This window comes from Triturus cristatus, chromosome 4_2, assembly GCF_964204655.1.
Source record: "Triturus cristatus chromosome 4_2, aTriCri1.1, whole genome shotgun sequence".
Taxonomy (NCBI): domain Eukaryota; kingdom Metazoa; phylum Chordata; class Amphibia; order Caudata; family Salamandridae; genus Triturus; species Triturus cristatus.
The window spans coordinates 942,127,728-942,133,886 of record NC_140586.1 but is presented as its reverse complement, the minus strand read 5'-3'; the positions used below and the strand labels follow the sequence as shown (position 1 = coordinate 942,133,886).

General features: G+C 44.8%; 1 pseudogene; it reads right to left on the bottom strand.

Annotated features, from left to right (window-relative positions):
* Nucleotides 1-329: 329 nt before the first annotated feature.
* On the bottom strand, nt 330-1,715 carry LOC146839011 (NACHT, LRR and PYD domains-containing protein 3-like; annotated as a pseudogene).
* Between the last annotated feature and the right edge of the window lie 4,444 nt (nt 1,716-6,159).

The following is a 6,159-nucleotide window of genomic DNA, read 5'->3' as shown; positions in this document are numbered from 1 at the left end:
GTCGGAAGACGGCCGGCCAAAGGGACATGTGCACAATAAACTAGTGCACAGGAAGCCCACCACTGCTGCCCCTCACCAGGCACTGCCCCTTCCTGAGTCAGGCCAGGTTGATGAAAAATTAAATGGTGATTAATTATCTTCATTATCACTGTATTTTTTGTCTCTGGGGCTTACCTGGGGGCATTTAAGTGGGGTGACGCTCCTTCCCTCCACTGGAGGAGCCGCCCGCAGAGACACAGGTAAGACAGGCAATAATAAACAATAATAACCATCTCAACGACAGTATCAAGAGAGCTAAAGCAAGAATTTGTTCATCAGTAGCACGTTCTCTAATTTTTTAGGTCTCGCCTAGCGACGCAGCGCATGCGTTGCTTGCCTTGGCGAGACGTATAGTCATCGGTTTTGCTAGCTTTTGCTAGTGAAGGGAGACAGGAGATGGCACGTGCGCAGACAGGTGATGTGCACGCACATCTCCTATCCGCGCTCGCGGCGTTTAAGCAGAACGCACGACACTCACGGCGACAACTTGTTTCAAGAAGAGGCGGCCGTGAAGAATCTGAAATGTCTCTGAAAACCCCGACGTTCAGGGCGGTCTCGAGCTCCGCCTCTTCCCGAATCTCCCCCACACAGTACAAGGCAGCAGACATATCCCTTATGCTAGCGTGTCGATATTCAAGCTTCTCTCCACCCTTGTCTGCCGTAAAGAAGAACTCTGCAAGATGCTTAAAGAGGCAATCTGTGTGTGAACAGTTTATTGTAATGTCTTTTTTATTTATTTCCTGCACTCCGTAAATAAGAATATTGTAAGACTTCTCGCACAGATGATGGACAGAGTTCTGAATGCATTCTGGTACATCGGATGCATCATTCAGTAATGACACGCAGCACTTGTGATCAGTGTGTCCTGTCTCCTCTAAGGCGGCCTTCAGACTGACCTGCAGAAGAGAGTACAACATTCTGCTGCGTGTGGCCAGAGCTCCCTCAGACTGAGGACAAGGCCCTTTCTTGTATATGTGACACAGGGCGCTGCTTAGCAGCGGAACTGACAGCAAACTGCACAATTTATAGTTGCTGATAAATTCAGAAACCGGTTTTGATCTGCCATGACCAGACAGGAATTTCTGACAGTATTCCTGAACCTGATCCTCAGTGAAAGCTTCCAGTATAAATGTAGAGGTGAAACGTTCTCCCATTCTACACACAGAACCCATCCGAGAAGTGATTAAAACATGTGTGTCTGGGAGAAGCTCCCTGGGTGTGACTTTTGATATCAGGGTGCTTATATCGAGGCGCGTGTCAATATCACACATGGCATCGGGTGGTGAGCTGTCCGTCAGTTCTTGATTAAACTCACCCAGGCCATCCAAAATGATGAGCACTTTGTCCATGTTGAGCAGTCCAGTGAGCACTGCAGACAACCCTGGGTACTTGCTTTCTAAGAGGCTTCTCACACTTAGAGGACCCGTCATGGTATTTAACTCATTGAATGTCATGTAAATGATACAATCGTAACAAAGATTCCTTTGCCCAGATGCCCATTGTTTCAGAAGCCCTTACGAGAAGCAGCTTTTTCCAATTCCAGCATCTCCCGTTATCAGCATCCGCTGTGAGATCAGCTCCTTTGTTTCATCAGTGAACAGAGCTTCTGACTCTACAGTAATCTCCTTATCTTCAAACGCAAACTCCATGCGTTCAAGCAGTTTCTCTTTATCCGACTATTCAGGCTTCCTCTCTTTCTCCGTCCAGTTAGGCTGATTTTCCCCACTCGTGTAAAACCTTCTGCGCAAGTGAACATTGTGTTCCAGTCCTCCAGGGCAGGTGAACTTGCAACCAACGACTTCTGTGCTGTGAACTTTCTTCCTGTAGAATTCAATTGACCATGCAAAAGAAAAGGCAGCTTTAGAAATATTTTTACATTACCTCATCTGGTAAAAAATATCATACAGGAGCATCTAGCAAACATGCATTTGCAATGCAATAGGTCTCGCATTTGCAAGAGTTTGAGCAATTGGCATTGTAAGTTACAATGCCTTTTATATATGTGTTTTGAAAATCTGCAAGTGGTGCGTAGACACACACTTTGTACTTATAGTTGTTGCTTACAAGAAGGAAGGCTGGCAGTAACTGCGCCTCTTAACTGCCAGTCTTGCTTCTCGTAAGCAAGGCCTTTAAGAACAATGTGCGTGTTTACGCACTGCTTGCAGGTTTACAAAAAACATAAATTAAAGGCATTTTCATTTACAATGCCAATAGCTCAAACTCTTGCAGATGCGAAACCTATTGCATTGCAAATGCTTGTTTAAAGATGCAGGTGAAGAGTTAATTCGGATTTCAGATGGTAGCGAATGCCACATTCTCTGGGCCATTCCAGAGAAGGCTCGATTGCACGTTTTCTTCTTGAATTTCTGCAGTTTCAACAGTAAAGACAACGTGTTTGTGCAATGTACAATGGATGTTGGCGTGTGTGGCTTTGTGTGTCATGCAGGCAATTGAAAATGTAATTCTTGCCTCGTAAGGGAGCCAGTTTAGTGATTTCAAAATATGTGTGATGTGGTTATTACATTTAAATCCAGTAATAAGCCTTGCAGCTAAGTTGAGGGAGGAGCTTTGAAAGAGTTGGGATGCTAGGAACAGGGCGGAAGGTACGTGGATCAGTGTGGTCTGCCGTGGGTTTTTTAAGAATGGAGGTTATCTGTCTAGACTTGAGGCAGTCTGGTATACTGCCTTGAATTAATGAATAATTTACTATTTTGATCCAGAGTAGGAGAAGAGGGGTTTTAATCTCAATAAAGAGATTTGAAGGAAGCGGATCGCTGAAGTGGTTTGAAGGTTTAAGTGTTGACAGGATTTTTAGTATGGTAATTTCTTCAAAGGATTTGAATGAACTCCACACAGCAATATTTTTGGGGGGGTGTGCAGGACGCTCACGCCACATGGGTGGGTGGGGGCTGATATGTCAAGGCGTCGGGGTAGATCCAATGCAGTCTTTAAGTCACTTTCAATGTTTTCGTCTTTCCCAGGAAGAAGGCGGCAAGTTCTTAGCGGTAAGGCTGCAGATTAGACCCGGAAAGCAGGTTGAGTTTCCTGTTAGTATGCCATTTAACAAGTTCAAACTGTTTTTTAGGTCGAGTCCTGGCATTGTTTAGCTGTTTCCTAAAGACGTTTGCTTTTGAGCTATGTATGTGTTTGTTGTAAATGATTCTTAGAGATTTCAGGTGCTGGAGGTGTTCGATCGAGGAGGAGAATCTCCCTGACCCTTCTCTTAATCTTAGATTGCATCCTTCAGCGTTTAGACTACCATTGTACCAAGGCTCGGAGTCTTTGGTGGATACTCTTTTTAGTTCGAGGGGTGCCATAGAGTCTAGAATGTTTGTCATGGAATTAGTGCAATGATCAGTAAGGTCCTGGACATCTGACATGTCCTCAGGAGGGGTTAGGATGTAATTGCTTATAGATGTCAGTTAATTCAGGTTTATGTTTTGAGGGTTCCTTTTCCAGTGTCTGTTTTTTTTATTTGAACCTTTTTTTAGGACAGTGATTCAGTGGTGAGCAAAGTGATGCCGTAGTGGTCTGTCCAATCACTTGGAATGGTAGATTCAAGTTGAATGGAATGAGCATTAGCGATAATTAGATCCAAGGTCGCTCCCAGGTTATGGGTAGGATTTTCGCATATTTTGATCAAGTTTAGGTCAGCAAGGAAGGTTTTAAGGCTAATCATCGATTGGTCATTTGGGTCATTCCAGTAGATGTTGAAGTCACCAAGGAAGATTTGGACGCAGTATATACCGGAGTTGGTTGTGATGATTTCCATAATTTGTTCAATGGATGGGAGGTTATCTCCTGGAGGGTGGTAAAACGCATGCAGTTTGTATCGAGGCCTATCTGTACTCAGGATATCGATGCCTAGATATTCACACGGGATGAGAGTAACATTTTGTGCTTGCTTCACAGAGAGATTATTGCAGTGAGTACAGGGTTTACCTCTGCCATGTCTGTTTGGTATATCTAATCTGATGATGTTGTAGCTGGGTGGTACTAGAATGTAGAGTGTTGTTGTGAAGCAGTAATTTAGCCAAGTTTCAGTCAGGACTATCAGGTCAAGATTATGAGTAAGGTAAAGGTCAGCCATATCCACCGCGTGTTTAGATGCCGATCTGCAATTGAGTAGCGTCCAGTTCAGGTGGGGTATGGCGATAGTGGAGGCAGCCTGAGTGATGGTAATTTGCTTGAAGTTGGAATTGTTACCTGCTCTGGGATTGCTATTGGATTGCTAAAGGGAGTGTCTATTCTTACCCATCGGCCTGGTGGGACAACAACAATTAGCTAGCTCAGAGGTGAGGGATATTAGGCTTTAAACCTTGGCCGTAAGTTGATGAAGCTCCTGAGAGATCTCAGGGAGTTTGGCACCATTAGTAATGTTGGAACAGGAGGTCGTGATGTGGGCCAGGAGGCCAGGTTAGACTGCTCCGGTTTATGGTGTTAGGGAGAAGCTGAGTTGGGAGAACCACGGGAGGGGGGAATAGAGTTGGAGTCATGATTGAGGTGTGGGACTCATACACTGATTGTTAAGTAGATAGGCACCATGTTATTGATCATGTTAGGGGGTTCCAAGATAGCAAGTGTCATGGTTTGGTCCAGAAAGGGTGTCACAGATGCATCAGGCCTGACAGCGGGGGAATGTTCAGAGGTCAGGGGTAGAGATGACGTGAAGGTGTTAGTATCGAGTCAGTGTATTTCAGTGGTCGCTGCTCTAGGGGTGTGATGAAGGCTCAGGCTATTATGACGAAAAATGCCAGTTGAAACAAGCTGCAAGGGTAATGGTAAATAAATGCTGTTGGGTAATCTGATGAAGGTGGATAGGGAGGAGGGGGAAAGGGGTGGAGAAATACAAGTAGTGGGGAGAGGGGGAGGGTACAGAACAAGGTACCCGTGGGATGACTAAAGGGCTAGGATGAGCTTGGGTCAGGGAGGAAACCTACTTCATCACAGAGAGTTTGAGAGGAAAATGTAATCAAGTAATTCTAGGTTGCGTTCAGATGTTTGGATGAGGATAATCCCATTATTATAAAGGTAGATGGTTGCCTCTGCTCGGCAAACGATAGAGGGAGTTACAGAGAGTCTGAGACCGTGGGGGTTTTAGTGGATGCAGTGATCCAGAGCAGAGAGTAAAGGGCTTTCCTTCATTGTGCTGGTCTTTTAGTGCAAAAGATAAGGTCACTTATGGTAGCTCCTTTATTCATGCAGACATAGGGGGTGGAAATAAGGGTTTCTGGGTAAAATTTGAGAAGCCTGTGTTTGAAGTTCTTGAAAACGCTTTTAGGTAGTTTAGGGGGGGTATATGAAATTGTAGGAATTACAGCCGTCTGGAGCCAGTTTGGAGTCTAATGATCTTTGAGAAAGGGAATCCGTGGCTAAGGGCACCAAATTTCCAGAGTCGAAAGAGGGGAGGGACTGGAGTACTATATGCTTACGTGTGGGGAAGCTGAGGGGAGTCAAGGAGAAGAGGGAATGGTCAGATGAAGGAAGGGATGGAGCAAATCATGGGGTGGCTGGAGGAAAGTTCCATGACTCAGTTCTACAAAGACAGCCCATTAAACAGCAGCATCATAACAGAAGATGTCCAGATAGAAGTTGGTATTCTTTCTGTTTTGGGCTTCCCAGTGTTGTATGCATGCGATTTCTAGGTGGAAATCAGCAAATCCTGAAGAGAGGGCCCGGCTGCGAATATAAAAAAGGGAAGTTGAATTACATTAGGTTAAACTAGATTTTGCAATTATGAAGATAGAATCCGGATTAGAGGGATGGGGGGATGAGATGAACAGTGGCCTAGGATGACCTTGGAAATTCGATAGACCGAGCCAGTCTGGAAATCTAAGCAGAATTAGTAAACAACATCATTCTAAGATGGCCGCCACCTTGGAAATACTTAGAAGCTATAGAACATGATAGTCCTTCTTTCATGTCCATAAGAAGGACATGCTAAGTCCTATGTCAATATCTAGATTCCTAGAGGCGCCGCCATTTTAGAGTGCAACAAAAAACAATGTCTCAACTGGAGGTTATTTTAAAAGAAAGGCAATTCACGACGTGAGATAAATCGCAAAGGAGCAGGGGAAAAGGAAGGGAGACCACAGCATGGGGTAAGAGTAGACAGATTGG